Below are 17,214 nucleotides of genomic sequence, written 5' to 3'. Positions count from 1 at the left end.
TTTTGGCCTAAACTATCTTGTTAATCCACTTATTTGAATCCATTCATGGTGGAGGGATAAACAGAAGGTGTTGTGAGGCACATTCCACATAAAACTCAGAAGACTCGTGTAGGTTCACTGGTGTTTTTGGATAGTAAATAAAATGACTATCCATGATGACCCCTGGTTCCTATCACCACCACTGTAAAGAAACTTGAATCTCAAACTTTCTCTACAACGAGCCATTTTACATCAAACCACTCTGATTGGCTTCTTATATATTGCAACAATGGAATTATGCAAAAAATGTTGACAAAAAAGTGGAATTCCCCTTTAAAATGATAATTAAACCTTGTAGCAATTAAACATTATAGTAATGAAACATTATAGTAGTTACATTAAACATGTATACTGCTGTTTAATATTTTCGAATAACTGTTTTCAATATGTTTTAAGTGATGCATGAAGCTGTAAATATAAATGAGAGATTCATGGCTTTGAACCGAGGCTACTGTGCTAATGGTGAACTACAGCATGACATCAGAGATCTATTAGGTCAATGACTCAGGCATGTTATGCATGTGAAGTGTCAAAATGTGCAGCCCTGGGGTTCTCCAGGACCAGGACTGAGAACCCATGTTCTACCCATTATTTGCAGAGGCAGCTTAGTATGCAAATGCAGTGACATTAGTCTTTTTTACATATTAGGTAAACATAAAAATGGTCTTAAACATGATATATGGACACGCTAGGTTTGGGCGGGTGGGTGTTAGCAGTTAGCTTAGCAGTTCTCAATGCTTTTCTGACACATCCAGCTTTGGTGTCTTTTGGTGAAACATGCACACTGGCTTCCCTTCATTGCATCACTGTCTTTCACCAACTGCCCCACTCCATTAACCCACCTCCCCAGCCCCCTAACTCCACTCCACCTACCCCACCCCACCCACTCTCTCACTCTGCCCTCATTCCCTCACTCCAGCCCATACTCATTCTGACTGAAAAAAAAAGAAACTCACCGGTTCCTCTCATGGTCTCGCCACCACCCAGCACGCGTTCTAGATACACGTACATCACTTATCAAACTGGTTTCATAGAAAAAAGCCCCATATTGGGCTGAAAGGTTGTTTTTCTGAGTCTATTCATGCAGCACTTTGAGCTCTACTGGTCTGAACATTTCACCCACATAACACCTGCTGTCATCCCACTATACCAATCTGAGTCACACTGCTAGGAGGATGGAGGGAGGAGGCCAACACTACAGTGGTCATTTTATTGATTAATTGGATAAGTAGCCTTGCAGCTGCTAAGGAATGAGGAAATGGGAAGGTTGGTGATACTTCAGTATAGGTTGGTGTTGTAATGCCGTTGTAAAGCCCTTATTACGCCTTATCAAGACAAGTGTCTCTTAACTGGCTTCTCAATACTACATTGTTAAGCAATAACTAGAGTGAATTAAGCATTTTGAGTGAAAACAAACAGTGTACGAAATGCTCCCTGGTATTCGAGGGTCCCGTGTTGTCTGGCTGCTCAGTCACTCACCATTTTGCTTCATTGGCAGCAAAAAAATTTCATCTGTAAAGTCTCTGTTCTAGTGCGGTTCTGCGCTCTTCCTCACAGTAACTGAGATCTTCCTCGTCTCCTCTTCTGTAGAGTCTCTGTTCTAGTGCGGTTCTGCGCTCTTCCTCACAGTAACTGAGATCTTCCTCGTCTCCTCTTCTGTAGAGTCTCTGTTCTAGTGCGGTTCTGCGCTCTTCCTCACAGTAACTGAGATCTTCCTCGTCTCCTCTTCTGTAGAGTCTCTGTTCTAGTGCGGTTCTGCGCTCTTCCTCACAGTAACTGAGATCTTCCTCGTCTCCTCTTCTGTCTTCAGTGTGAGAAATGAGGAACAGTCACTCTTCACTCCAAACTCTTGGGAAACTGGGCGAGTTTTCAGATTTACAGATCTGCTGCAGCTCATTGTAAAGTTTTTCAGAGGAATCCGGGCAGAGTTACAGTTTCTAGGCTATGAAGGACCAACAGTCTGCTACAGCGCCACCCTGAGGCAGAGCAGTGCTGCAGCTCTAGTTAGTTAAGAACACCAAAGACTGATTGTGGGGGAAGCAGATAAACAATGAGCTTCACTGAATCTGGATTTGAGCGTCTATTTTCTGACACCATAATGTCATTATAAGGTTATTTTCAGAAACCCCCAGAATTTTAACTTTGAGACATTCAGGGGGTCCAAGAGATTAATTAGCACCTTGCATGCTAGTATCAACTGTGTAAGTGTGAGGTACAAACTTTAAAGTGCTGTATAATTATTCAGTGGTATATCCCAAGGCAGTCTAAGTAAATTGCACTGGAAGGCTAACAGGTTCTAGATATTAACTTGGTAAGTGTGTGGTGTTGTGTAACTGTTTTGGGGAAAAATGTACTGGGTAGTCATATTATATAGCGTGTACCTGTTTATTACCTGTAATGGCAGGGTGATATGGCAAAAATATACTATTGCAATACTCCAAGAATTTTTCATGATACATGATATGACACTATTTTTTTTTTCAGACATTTGATCAGTTGGAACATAGAAAAAGAACAAGTAGTGCTACATTAAAAACATCTCTCTTTCATAATGAAACATGCAGTTGGTCAGTGTCTACAAGCACTGACGATAAACACAATATGCTCAGAAAAGCATATTGTATTATATTGTGACATAATTTATCATGATAATGACATATATTGGCATATCGCCCAGCACTAACCTGTAACTGAAGCTGAATCTGGGCTCTGAAAGAAAACAGTGACTCTTACTTTGGTTTCACTGTTTACTTCAGAAAACTGTATTTTGTGTCATCATTTTATGACATAACTCACTCGCTAGTTGGAGGAGTTTCTGATTTATGTTCCTACTTAAACATCTAACATTACAGTGAACTTTAGTGGGAGTATGTTTATATTCACCACCTTGTTACTCGAATTACTAATTTATTGTGTCCTTTAATTTTCAGTTTTAGTTAGACTGCAGTTGGTAATTATGCTTACTTGGGTAATATCTTGAACCTTTTAGTCATTTTAGTTTAATTTAGTTAGATTGTAATTAATAATTATTCTTACTCAGGTAATATCTAGAACCTGTTAGTCGTTTCAGTTTAATTTAGTTAGACTGCAATTAATAATTACACAATACTTTGGAGACACTTAGACATGTAATATCTAAAACTTGCTTGGCATTCCAATGTAGCTTAGTTAAACTGTCTCAGAACTTACCATCATATTACCCAAAATAATTATCTAGTACTTTGGAGTTTGTACTGCACACCTGCCTGGTTATTACTTAGATCGTAGAGGACTGTAAAAGAAAGAATTGATATTTTATTTGTGTTATATGTCAATTTTACACAATTCTAAAGGCAAGTGGCACAAAATAGACTTGAAGTTTAAAACTTAAGTTCAGAGGAATGTGCTGCACTTAATGCTGTCGCTGCTACGGGTTTTAAATGCGTTTATCTTAACAGTTTGACTGGTCTCAAGCAAGAGTGCTCTTTACTCCAAGACAAGACTGAGACCAGTAATTTGTGGTTTTGACTCAAGTACTACAGCACTATATACACAAAAATAAAAGTGCACTGAAAATGCTTAAATTACCCTTCCTAATGTGGTAATTAGCAGCCAGTTAATAAACAACTACAGGTCTGAGAAAGCTAAATAGAGCTTTACTAGTGACCTCAATACCGAAGTGTTACCCAAGGTCCAAAAGCTTTATTTATTCACTTATTTATTTACTTACCAACCTGTCAGAAGGAGTGAGATGGAAATATCGTGACCTAACGTGGGGTGAGATGCACATAGTCTATGCATATGACTCACAGGCAGGAATAGAACGGTGGTTACAGCTTTCTGTGCGATCAATAATATTGAATTGCCATGGTTTGGAAGAGAAAGGGCTCATTTTATCCCATCTTATCTTCTCCTGTCGTCTGTGCTCGCATCATTGCCATGAGCTCGCATGTAATGCTAGATCTCAGCATCCAAAGCTCCAAAAACAGGAGGTCAGCCACAAATATGGTGGCGCTCCTCTTCTTGCTGCTGGTGGAGGTAAGCAGAACCTTCCTCCGGAGTGAGGCTGACATTGTAATTAATTAAAACAGAACATTTTCTCTGTGTTGAGGCAGACAGCGCGTGGGAGGCTGCAGTGTCAGGGGTTGCATGTAAATTGAGGCCAGCAGTCAGTATTCATAGAAAAAGTAAACCGAGAGCCAAGTCACACTCAATACATACCACAGTATCAACTCTATTCAGCCGGAGCTCCAGAGCTCCTCAGGAAATTCTTCTGAAAGTTTCCACCAGCCTTGTTGAACCGATTGTAGTTCAGCACAGCCTGAAGGCTGCAGCCCGAGCTCAAGGAACATAGACAGCCAAAACAACTTAAGACTACAAGATCCCTGGAACATCCAGCTTTTTTCGGATCATCTATATTTCATCTGGCGACACAGACGGTTAAGCTGGGTACTGATGTTTCGCAAATTGTAGAGTTTTGCACAACTCTCGGCCGCTGTGAGTTATTTATGAGGAGTAAAAACAGGTTAGGATGTCGTAAACTGTGCATTTAATCTTTTACAGACAGTGTAACATGTTTTATGAAGGTTGGAGCTTCATTTTTGAAATTAATAATACAAGGATGGATGAAGTGGACGGACTGGGCTTAATGGCAAATTGATGTTTCTTTCTTCTTGCTAATAAAAAGTGCCCCCAGGCACCGTCAGAATGGCAGAGAGACCTTTTACTGACTCGAGGACGACATAAACTAAATTATTAACAGCCTCAATTGCGATAACCCTCCTGTTCTTTCGAGGTATTGGAGAAGTCACTGTTTATTGAATTTGAGCTATCTGACCTTGTGTTCCCTGATACCTTTCTGAATACTGACGTTTTACAAGGTGGAATGTCCGACCAAATGGGAATTTCTCAATGGAAAACTTTGTATTTTGTGTCGTCATTTTACGGCATAACTCACTCACTGCTTGGAGGAGTTTCTGATTTACGTTCCATCTAACATTACAGTGAACTTTAGTGGGAGTGTGTTTATATTGACCACCTTGTATCTTCAATTACTAATTTACTATGTACTTTATCAGTTTAATATCTAGAACCTGTTAGTCAGTTCAGTTCAATTAGTTCAGTTAGTCAGTTTCAGTTCAGTTTAATTTAGATAGACTGCAAATGATAATTAGACTAACTCGGGTGATATCTAGAACCTTTAGTCATTTCAGTTTAATTTAGTTAGATTGTAATTAATAATTACTCTTACTCTGGTAATATCTAGAAACAGTAATAAAGTACTACTTTCCTACTAGTAAATGATATTGTAGTATTACTGACATTAGATCAATCTACACACTGTTGGTTAAATCTAAAGCACTGACCTTAAAATTCAAATTTTCTGCATAACTAAGTGGTTTAGATGTAATCAGAGTTGTTCAGAGTAGTTTGGTGTGAAACGCTCTGTTCTAGAGAAACTTACCGAGTCAGAACTGTTCACAGTGGTGGTGATAGGAACCAGACGTCCACCTCTAAAAGCTCCTCACAGAAAGTTCCTACATGAAATGGTTATGAATTCACTGCCTGATGACTGAGACACTGTTTTATCACAGTTATGAAAAGATTTTTGCTTAAAACACATTTCTAAGCCCGTCACATTATAATAACGCAAAAGAAAACCTCAAATTTACCACTATTTTACAGTTTAGGTCTGGTGGTTTTGGATAGTAAATTGGCTACATTTGTGTTACAGCATCTTTACTCCTGGTTCCCTATCACTTCCACTGTAAAGAAACTGTACTAAGTCAACATGTTTCTTGGCAGAAAACCATTTCTCACCAAACCACTCTGAATGACTTTGTTTTAAATGTCATTGTCAATGTTTTTTAACGTATTAAACAGAAATTTTGAAAAAATGGGTGGAATTGCCCTTCACGTTGAATACAGCACGTGGCCACACCAGATTAGAGCTACATAAAACTGACTGTGCCTATTATAATAGATTCTGGATTTGTTTAACATGATTATGCGGCAGTTATTTTTATTAAACTTAGTGGCAGTGAATGTAGCGTTAGCCTGGCTTTACACGGTGAAACTTTCTCCAAATTACAACTAATTTTTCACAACATAATTTCCATGCAACTTGACAAAGACACAAGGCAGTTCAAAAATAGTTGCATGCAATGCTTTCGATTACTCAACCAGTTAGCCAAATTAGCAGCGTGTATCGTTCTTGCTATATAAAGTCATCCGTGAGGTGTTATTTACATATTTGCTGCATTGTTATTGTCCTTGTATAACCATGCTGGTTGTCATTGTTGTTCTTTTATTCCACATCTAAATGAATTATCTGTATTTGATCTGTCTATTTATGGTTCATTTACTGTATATTTGACTTTTTAATCAGTACTGTGTGTGTTAAGTCTTGAAAATTCACATTTAAATAGTAGTTACTGTTATATTTCTTGCCCGTTTGGTCCTAGAAGCACTGCAAGTTAATCAAGGAGCACATCTCAGTCTCCTCTTCTGTAATTATTGACATCCTTTGGAGACAATTAGTAAGGAATCTATGTAGATTGTAGGGGTTGCTGGACTTCAGATTTTGTACAGTAGACAGTTATGTATGTAGGGAATGCTGTGCAACAAGTGACTTTAAAAATCTGTGATGAAGCCAGTAGTAGAGTATCCTTTCCAGCGAGCCCTGAGTCGCATTGCTACCCTTCAGGGAATCAGAGATATGAACTTAGGTGCACCCTAGACGGCCTTGCTGAGACACCCGCCTGCAGGGAGGTCCGGAGAGCCAGAAAAACTTAGATCATCATAACTCATTAAAAATAAGAGTAACCGACTTCAAGCTTTACAGGATTAAGTCAAGTCAAGTCAAATTTATTTGTATAGCGCTTTTTACGACTGATGTTGTCACAAAGCAGCTTCACAGAAATCCATTAAAGACAAAGTTTTAACATGAAATGTAAATCCTCCAAGTGGGCAAGCCAGGAAAAACTCCCTCAGAGCTGAGGAAGAAACCTTGGGAGGAACCAAGGCTCACATGGGGGGACCCATCCTCCTCTGGTCAAACTACCTACAAAATTATTATACTACTAATATTAATAGTAGTAGTAGTAGTAGTAGTAGTAGTAGTTAGGAGTCCATGAAAACTTCAGTGTAGAGTGGGAGTGGGCAGCTAGTCCAAGTCAAGTGGCGGTAGCTGGGCAAGTGGCGGCGACTGGGGCGTGGGCAACTGGTCTGAAGCGGATAGCAGGAGAGCTCCGCAGACAATCATCCATCAGTGTCCGTCCGGCAGGTGGGCAGTCGTTTACTCGGAAATTATTTTATATATTATAGGATTATAGGACGTTATGCTGAATCTCCAACCACACAGGACTTTATTGTGGTCTTTGAGAAACTGGACATCACAACGGTCAATATCTGATCTTTGAAGCTCTGTAGATCAGGTGGAGAAATGTTAGACTGAAGCCAAACTCCTCAGGTCAGTAGAGCGTGATGCCCTTTTTCCAACGAGCCCTGGACCTTATTACTAGCCTTCAGGGAACAAGAGATACAGACCCTGAAGATACAGTCGACATCGTGTCCTCGCCGAGCAGGAAAGTCAAGTAGTCTGTGCAACCTCTAGTAGGACAATAAGGAGAAGAATAAAGACCGGCACAAGCAGCCATTTACAGAAACATTAGCTCCAAGAAATGCTTCTCGATTCGATTTCGTGGAACTTATTGCAATTGTTGCAAAGTTTAAAATGGGTTGCAGGACATTTTACATTATGCAACTCGAAATGAGATTGAGTATCATGTGAGTTTCAAGCAGCTGAAGTTGCATGAAAGTTTCACAGTGTAAAGCCAGCCTTATTGGTGCAGTGTGGTGCACCTGCCTGAGCGGGGAATCGAACTCCCAGTCTTGTTCATAAAGAGCAGCAGTATTACTCACTTTACTGTACACACTTGATAAAGACGGTCCTTCATTGTGTTTTTAGTAAAGGCAATGGTTCTATTTAGAACCATGACCTCTTTGTAGAACCGTTTCATGCTTAGATGGTTAATTGCAAGTGAAATTATCTTAAATCTAGTCAATATATCTAATATTTCCCATTTTGAGATGCTTGTGCACTTATTGCAAGACTATCTATCTTATTTTTAGACATATTTTAGATAATATTATTAAGTAAAATGATCTCACTATAGCGGCAGATAATTTCTTAAAACAAGCAATATTATCTGCCAATATAGTGAGATAAATTTACTTAATAAAATCACTCAAAACAAGTAAAAAATGTTTTGAAATAAGTTAAATAATATTTAAATTTGCTTTTTAAAAAATCTCAACGGGATTGTTAGATTAATTGACTTGGTTTAAGATAATATTACCTGACGAGATAACATTTTTTGCAGTGGAGAATGTTTTTGTATGGTTCTATATAGAACCTTTTTTGAAAATGGTTCTATACAGCACCAAAAATGGTTCTGCCTTTGTTATAATGTCAAGCTTTTAACAGTAGAAGTTCCTATATAGAACCATACGCAACACATTCTCCATCAATCTGAAGAATATTTCACCATGCAGAACCATTTAAGCATGAAATGGTTCTATATAGAACTCATGGTTCTGAACAGAACCACCAGCTTTACTAAAGAACCCTTGAAGAGCCATCTTTTTCAAGTGTGTACCAACTACTATGGCTTCCTCTTACCAAGTTTACCAACCTCTTTCCAAACTTTTGGTGGCTTTTGGAGGTTTCGGTGGAAGATCTCTTCACTGGCACCGAAGTTTAGAGTCGACTCAGCAGCAAAAGTGGCAGAAGTGAGGCCTAGGTAACGCAGAACTCATTTCCATTCCAACACTCACCCACTCACTCAGCTTCTCCATTCCAGCTAAAGGTGAAAATCCAGCGGGGGTCACGTTCACCTTAATCTACATACGCACTCATTGTACAGCAGCAGACCACACTGAAGCGGCCAGACACTACCTGCTAGACTGATGAGCGGGGATGAGCTGATGGTGGTGAATGTTTGTTTAAGGGGTGATTGTGCGCGTGTTTATCCTAAACCTCCAGTCTCATTATACTTTGTCTCTTATTTCTTCTCCTCTGGGCTGCGTCCGCTAGAGAAATCCACACCTGGAGAACTCTGAGTGTGGGGTATTGTATGTTTATTTCTAGCTACGCATCCTCAGCCCGTTTCTACCACACTTTACTGATTTGTTTATCCTCATTTGTGTCTGGTTTATCATTTATCATTCGCATTTTTGGCACATGCATGGAGTTGTTCTCTTTAGTGATCACTTCTGAGTTGTATTTGTCCACACTAGTGGTAACATATGGTAGCTGTTGGAGTTTTAAAGGGCCCGTATCATGGAAAAACAACGTTTTCCTTAATTAAGAAAAGATATAGACATTATTAAAGTTTTAAAATGTGCCAGTCTCCAGTTAGTACTGTCTGTATTTTTAAATGAAGCTGCAAAATAGTCTGTTTCGAATTCACTGTTTTTCTGAAGTCACAAAACCCAATTTGCTTATTCAGCATTCAGCAGTGTAGCCCTGCCTACTCAAGTTGAGGTTATAAGGAGTGTTTCAGCCTGGACAACCCTTTTAATGGGGGCAGCCAATCAGAAGAGAACTCATTTGCATATGTCAGTCACAAATGTCCATACAAATGTAGGATATGGGCCCTTTTAAGCACCACATCTTTGTTTCATGTGAGTGGTACCAGTGTTCCTATCCATGATTGATTTTTTTTTAATTTTGGAGTCACGTGGATGGTCATTGATAAATGTAAGGTTGTCTGCAGTGATGTATGCTGGGGAAGAAATGTAAACGAGTCCACGAGCGGGGTCCTGTAGCCCGGACCACCTTTTCATAAGTAGCATTAGCATAGTGAGTCCCAGGATGCCAGAGTGACTGTGAGAAGGGCTCTTCATGCACTCGTTCCCCCATGAAGGACTTCAGAAACCACTTTACACCACAAATCAGGCCAGCCAGTAATTATTTCCCTGTAAAAATGTCACAACCCTTTGTCGAGTGGCCCGCTAAGCCGTTAAGCTAATATGTTTTGTCCGCAATGGTGCACAGGGAACGACTCCCACGCCGAGCCTCCTACACAGGAACCGTATGTGGAGGATTTAGCGCGCTGGGAGGTGTCCAGATTCTGTATTATTTATAATATTGTGAAATCCAGCCTCAGATTTGCACGTTATTGAAGACAATGATGGTCAGAAGTTCTTGTATCTGGTGGGAGTCAGAAAGGGAGGTTGGCAGATCATACGGTAGGCAGTTTTAAGCTTGCACTGCTGGAATTTTAAGCAGCGTATATGTGAAGTCGTGCAAAAAATGATGCGACAAATGTATTCCGGATGATTTACATCAAACAGAACGACAGTATACACATATCACTGACACCAAAACGCATGCTCGCTCTGCATTTGGATTAACTTTATGCAAATGAGCTGAGCAATGACCAATCAGACTGAAAATATGTGGCGCTGAAACCGATTGTGTCACCCAGAGTCAGTGTACACACTGAGATTCAATGCACAGTGTGGGGGACATTATAATGTTAATGGGTTTTTAAGTTTAAGAAACAATAGAAGCCTACTAATATTGTTTGTGTTTTAGGGACACGCGTCCCAAAGCAGCCAAAAGAGCCAACAGGCTGGCTAAAATGAAAATACTTAATGGTGCAGGGCTAATACAGGCTTTAAAATATAGAAAAAGGCCCAAAAAATGCACCCTAAAGCAACCACACATACATCTTTACTGCTCTCAGTGCTTATTATTTGCAGAAATTTCATTTGATCACTGTTGAAATCTGAATGCCTCTACTTTTACAACCATGACAGTCATTTATTGATACTCCCTCATAAAAGTAACACAGCTAATCTGAGTAAAATCAGTAAAAAAGTACACTGCAAAAAATTTTTACCTTAGCAAGTGAAATCATCTTAAATCTAGCCCAAACATACATTTCTCATTTTGGGATGGTTGCAGGGATATTTTAAGATTATTTAGCTTATTTCTAGAAGTTTCATGCTTGTGAAGTGAAATGATCTCACTATATTGGCAAATAAGAATAAATGGATAAATTCAGAAATGATCTGCTAGGGTTAGTGAGATAATTTTGCATAATAAAAGTACTTAATACAAGTAAAAACATCTATAAATGAGTTTTATAATAATATACGCATAATATTAATAATAAATAAATAAATATATATATATATATATATATATATATATATATATATATATATACACGTTGCTACCTTATTGCTTTTATTATTTGCCAGTAATATTAGTAAACTGGTATGTTGGTAATCCAGATTCACCCACTGATGTAACGTCAGACATGCATAGAAAACTCGTATTTGAACTTTGCTGCATAACACTGACACTGGATAATGTCATATGCTGTCAGGACAGATTGTGTCAAATGTTAATTTTTGTTATGCGCGCTGTAGTTGGTCGTCATGACATCAGACATTGCGACATACGTTGCTGTGCAGAAGTTTTAGGCACCTGAGAAAATTACAATTAAAGCTGTTTATCTGGGCATCAAAGTGAAGAAAAATGCAAATATTAGAATAAGTAAAAATAACATTAATGGGATAAGTATTCATTTTACATTTGGTTTATCTAATCAATACTTTCTTTTGTTAAATCAAGTGGAATTTAACAAATCTATGAGATGGCTGGAGGCATCAGGAAGAAATCTAGAGCTTTGTTCTTCAAGCTCACAAAATATCGACTACTTTTTTCAGAATATGAAATCTTTGTTTTTACTGTATTTATGCTTGTTTGCATACATTTTAATCATATATTGTGTTTTTACTTGCATAAAAAATGTTGCCCAGATAAATGGTTTGCTTAAGCGCACACTACTGCATGTCATGACAATTAGCAATAATGCCAACATGACACTGTTATATTACCGGACAAAGCGTGTGGTAACAGCTCAGGATGACATGTATCATCTGCTGTGACATGTTTGCGTGATTAAGTCAGTGTTATGTTGTGTGATTCAAGTAAAGTACTACCAAAAACCTAACATGCTGGTTTCCATTCATTATTAGCAACGATAGCAAACCAGCCTGTAAATAACTCAGATGCACTGTATTTATGCTTGTTTGTATCTATTCTAATGATATAGAATCTAATAATTCTAATGATATATGGCATTTTTTACTTTCATTCAAAACAATTGTTGTCAAGATAAACGGTTTGCTTAAGTGCCTAAGACTTTTGCGCACTGTATGTCAAGGAACTTAGCAGTAATGCTAACATAACACTGTTAGATTACTGGACATAATCTGTCACAACAACTTACGACAGCATGTTTATGTCATGCTAAAGTCAGTGTTGCGTAGTGTGGTTCAAGTAAAGTGTTATCATAAACTTAAGGTGAAGTTCTGATGCAAAAAAGCTAACAGGCTAGTTTCCATTCATTATTAGCAGTGTTAGCAAACCGGCCTGTAGATAACTCAGATGCATCCACTGTATTTGTTGATTTGTGTCTGTTCTAATTATATGTGGTGTTTCTACATGCATGAAAACGATTGTTGTCAAGATAAATGGTTTGTTTAAGTGCCTAAAACTTTTGCGCACTGTATGTCATGGAAATTAGCGGTAATGCTAACATGACACTATTATTTTACTGGACATAATCTGTCACAACAGCTCAGTACAGCATGTTTATGTCATGCTAAAGTCAGTGTTGTGTAGCGTAGCTCAAGTACTGTTACCACAAACTCAAGATGAGGTTCTGAAGCAAAAAGCTAACAGGCTAGTTTCCATTAGAGTGTTAGCAAACTGGTGTGTAGATAACTCAGATGCACTGTATTTGTTTATTTGTATCTTTTCTAGTGATATATGGTGTTTTTTCTTGCATTCAAAACAATTGTTGTCAAGATAAACGGTTTGCTTAAGTGCCTAAAACTTTTGCGCACTGTATGTCATGACAATTAGCGGTAATGCTAACATGACACTATTATATTACTGGACATAATCTGTCACAACAACTTACGACAGCATGTTTATGTCATGCTAAAGTCAGTGTTGTGTAGCGTAGCTCAAGTAAAGTGTTACACAAACTCAAAATGAGGTTCTATTGCAAAAAGCTAACAGGCTAGTTTCCATTCATTTTTAGCAGTGTTAGCAAACCGGCGTGTAGATAACTCAGATGCATCCACTGGTGTGGAAAAACATGACGTCAGGCCTGGATCGATCAGGAAGGATCATGAGGTTCACTTACAAAATGCTACCTAAGCCAGACTAGTTTGCATTCACTGTTAGCAGTGTTAGCATACTGTTATGATAAACCACTGAAAGTCACAATCAGAATCTCGCTTTTCGTCTGCCGCTGGCTTCCGAACGCGTACAGCAGCGAGACCTGACTTGCATCAGCCGTTTTTAATTACGACCTTTTCCGTTTATTACGGCGCGGCGCCGCATGCGCGATCGCTCCAGAACAAAGCCCTTTTAATATCCGCCGAACCCGAGAGTCAATAGCGGCTTCTCAATATATCCTCACCTACACACATTATATCAACAAACTGCACCCCTGACACCTCTGCGCCGCCTTTTATTTAAGGAGGGCTGCCCAAATCCCACTCTATTATCTCTGATGTACTTCAGTCAGAGTAAATAGGAGGAGGCAGAGAGCGTGTTGTCTCAGATATTAACCACCTTAAAATAACAAAGCACTGCTGAATATGAGGGCTGTCGCGAGCTCACAGACGAAACCACAGGGTATCTGATTTCTGCACGATGTTTTGGTTACACTTTGTGATAAATAGAACCGTGATTGTTAATAGTTTATTAATAGTGGCTGATTATATTATATGAAAGTATATTATTGGTACTTGAGTCAATAAGTCCTGCTGTTTGAACTATTATGTATTTACATTTATACGATTTAAGTTAAATGCTTTTTCTAAAAGATAACAGTAATAAGTAATATTATATATCTTTATAAACACGTTGAATAGTCACAACTTTATAAAAGGGCTCCTATTAATGTTTATTAAAAACTTAATAATGGTTAACTAAGGATCAAGGAATAGTTTATGCATCACAAAGTAGCAAGATGGTAAATAACCACTAATTACTCAGTACACACTTAAAAAGGTTCTTCAAGAGCTCTTTAGTAAAGGCAAAGGCAAAGTATTTTGCATGGTAAAACTTTTCTTCAGATTGATGGAAATAGTTCTATATAGAACCGATTTGAACAGGGTTCTATATAGCACCAAAAGCGTTCTTCTATTATTACAAGCTTTACATTGTAATAATAGAATATATATAGAATAATAGTAGTTCTGCTATTGTATAGGCCTGCAAGCTTGACAACATAACAGTAAAAGAACCTTTTTGGTGCTATATAGAACCATTTTCAGAAAGGTTCTGTTTAGAACCATCTACAGCACGTTCTCCATCAATCTGAAGAAGTGTTTCACAATGAGAAGAACCCTCTAATCATGCACGTTTTTTTGACTGTTGATGGTTCTACATAGAACCCATTCTCTTTACCAAAGAGTGTAGCACCAAAAAGGGTTCTGCTATTGTATAGGCCTACAAGCTTGACAACATAACAATAGAAGAACCCTTTTTGGTGCTGTATAGAGCCCTTTTCAGAAAGGTTCTATTTAGAACCATCTACAGCACATTCTCCATCAATCTGCATTTCACAATGAGAAGAACGCTCTAATGCAAACGGTGCTTTGAGTGTTCGTGGTTCTAAATAGAACCATGTTTTTTATTAAATAAACCTTAAAGAACCATCATTTTTAATAGTGTAGCACCAAAAAGTGTTCTGCTATTGCATAAGCCTAAAGGCTTGACAGTGTAACAATAAAAGAACCCATTTTGGCGCCACATAGAACCATAGAATTAATTCATAATGAAATTAAATGTTTTATGCAACTAATTAAAATATGCTTAATATTATAAACAAACTATAATTGATCAAATCAAAATAATTTAATGGCTGATGAGTCAAATGATGCTGCAAACTACTACATATTGATCATGTTGCTGTTCATCAGGGCTGATTATTATAAACCGTTACTAATATTTTCTGACAGCAGGCGCATCGTTACCCAAAATATACACACCTTCATTATGTGAGGCTCGATGTAAACGTCTCTGATCGTTAGCGTGTATTCATATGCATATGCGGGCGAGGTTATTCCTCCCTCGGTCAGCATTACTGCAGGATGAGAGGGGCTGCCGTCCGCTCTAAGTGTCCATTTGGTTCCCACTCGGTCCCAGACCATTAAACGCGCAGCAGCAGCAGCAGCGCGGCCCGTGCTGTCCATGCAGGACCGGCTATTGCAGCGTCGCATCAGGTGTGTGTTTTTGCCCTTGTGGAGCAGCGACGCAGGCCGAGCTCCACCGCAGGGCTTCGGCAGATAAATAATGGATGGTCGGTAATGGATGAGCGGTGAGATGTTCTGAGGATGGTGTGATACGAGTAAACGAGTGTGACCTTGTGCTGGGTGAAAGGTGTGAAATGGCGAGTGCTGCAGCCTCTTTGCTTTTATCTCCTCACATCTGGTGGAGTGTGTGAAGGTGTGCATGGAGCAAATCGCACAAACACAAACACTCTGTCGAGCATGTCTGGAGACAGTCTGAATCATCGCTGTTGTAGCTCTGAAACGGTCAGAAGGACAAAAACGTTTTTCATTTAATTTTGAAGAGATTTGTGGATTTTTTCTGCTGGCCAATTCACTGTGAAATCATAATAATCTTAACAATAATAATAACAAAAATGGCTGATTATTGAGCACTTCAGTGTGATCTGTTTATTTATAGAGGGATGGGGTGACCCATTAAAATCAAGGCCATATTTACACTGGGGTCATGTAAGACATGCTGTATAAATTCAAATATACAGTAAAAAGGAAATAAAATAGTATTTCAATTAAAAAATAAAAGACATAAAAACAATAAACAAAAAGTCTAAAATGTCTAAAATAAAATTCAGATAAAAAAATAATGGTAATACTTCACTGCACACACTTAAAGGGTTCTTTAGTAAAGAAAATGGTTCTATATAGAACCATGAACACTCAAAGAACCCTTTGCATGATTAAATGGTTCTCTGCATCATAAAAGCGTTGTTCGGATTGATGGAGAATGTGCTGTAAATGGTTCTGTACAGAACTTTTTTGAAAAGGGTTCTATATAGCATGCGAAAGGGTTCTTTTACTGTTACAACACATCATAACAACAGAGGAACCCTTTTGGTTGCTATATAGAACCCTATACATATACATACATATATAGAACCCTATACATACACATACATATACAGCACATTCTTAAGAACCCTTTCATGATGCAAAGAACCCTTTAATCATGCAAGAGGTTCTGACTGTCCTTGGTTAGTAATAGAACCTTTTTCTTTAAACTAAAGAACGCTGCAAGAGAGTGTACAGTAAAATAGAAGTGAAATTTAATTTTACATTCAGAACTTTTTTTATTTAATAGCTTAAAAAGTGTAAAAGGTCTAAAAGAGCAAAATAATAAAAAATGAAAATAAAAAATACCGGTAACACTTTACTGTAGGGTTCTGATCATAAGGCTACATGACACCTACATAAGCTTGTCATGACAACAACTGACATATATATAGAGGCTCTTACGAGGCTGTCAGCTCCTTACTCTATTAATATTTATGGATGCCTCCTCGTGCCCATGCTCTCCCCACTGCACTCTCCTTTATTAATATCATAAGAACAATGTCAGCAGGGCTCTTTAAAGGGCCATTGAGATGAATTGGCGTGAGATGGACACCCCGGCCTGGCGCGGGCGCCGCTTCATCCGCCGACTGCAAAGCGCAGCTTTTCTCTTTTTAGCTCTCGCAGCTCTTCGCTTACCCTGTTTACCAGACAAGCCTAAATCCAAGTCTGGCTTTATGACTTTGGCCACAAAACAAGGCGAAGGCTAATGACTGTTTATTGGATCAAGTTTGGAGTCTGTATTAAAGCTGGAGCTTATAGCTTAGAGGAGTAAACTGACTGCACGGCTTCGCTTAGCGGCTGTGTGGGCCAAGTCATAACTCGGATGCATAAATTATGCTCAGAGAGATGTTTATCACAAACGGCGCAGGCCTTTAGCAAACTTTTAGTGTTATGATCGAGCTACCTGGCTGTAGGCTGGCTCCCAAAGTCAGCCCTGCTAATTACAGTGGTGCTTGAACGTTTGTGAACCCT

General features: G+C 38.6%; 1 protein-coding gene across 1 annotated transcript in view; it reads left to right on the top strand.

Moving 5' to 3' along the window:
• ptprt (protein tyrosine phosphatase receptor type T) overlaps positions 1-17,214 on the top strand; it is a 464,808-nt gene that overhangs the window by 309,545 nt on the left and 138,049 nt on the right. The gene's annotated exons all lie outside the window — the stretch shown is intronic.

Source organism: Colossoma macropomum, unplaced genomic scaffold (assembly GCF_904425465.1).
Source record: "Colossoma macropomum unplaced genomic scaffold, Colossoma_macropomum, whole genome shotgun sequence".
Taxonomy (NCBI): Eukaryota; Metazoa; Chordata; class Actinopteri; order Characiformes; family Serrasalmidae; genus Colossoma; species Colossoma macropomum.
The sequence above is the reverse complement of the archived record's forward strand: the minus strand, read 5'-3'. Positions and strand labels throughout refer to the sequence as shown.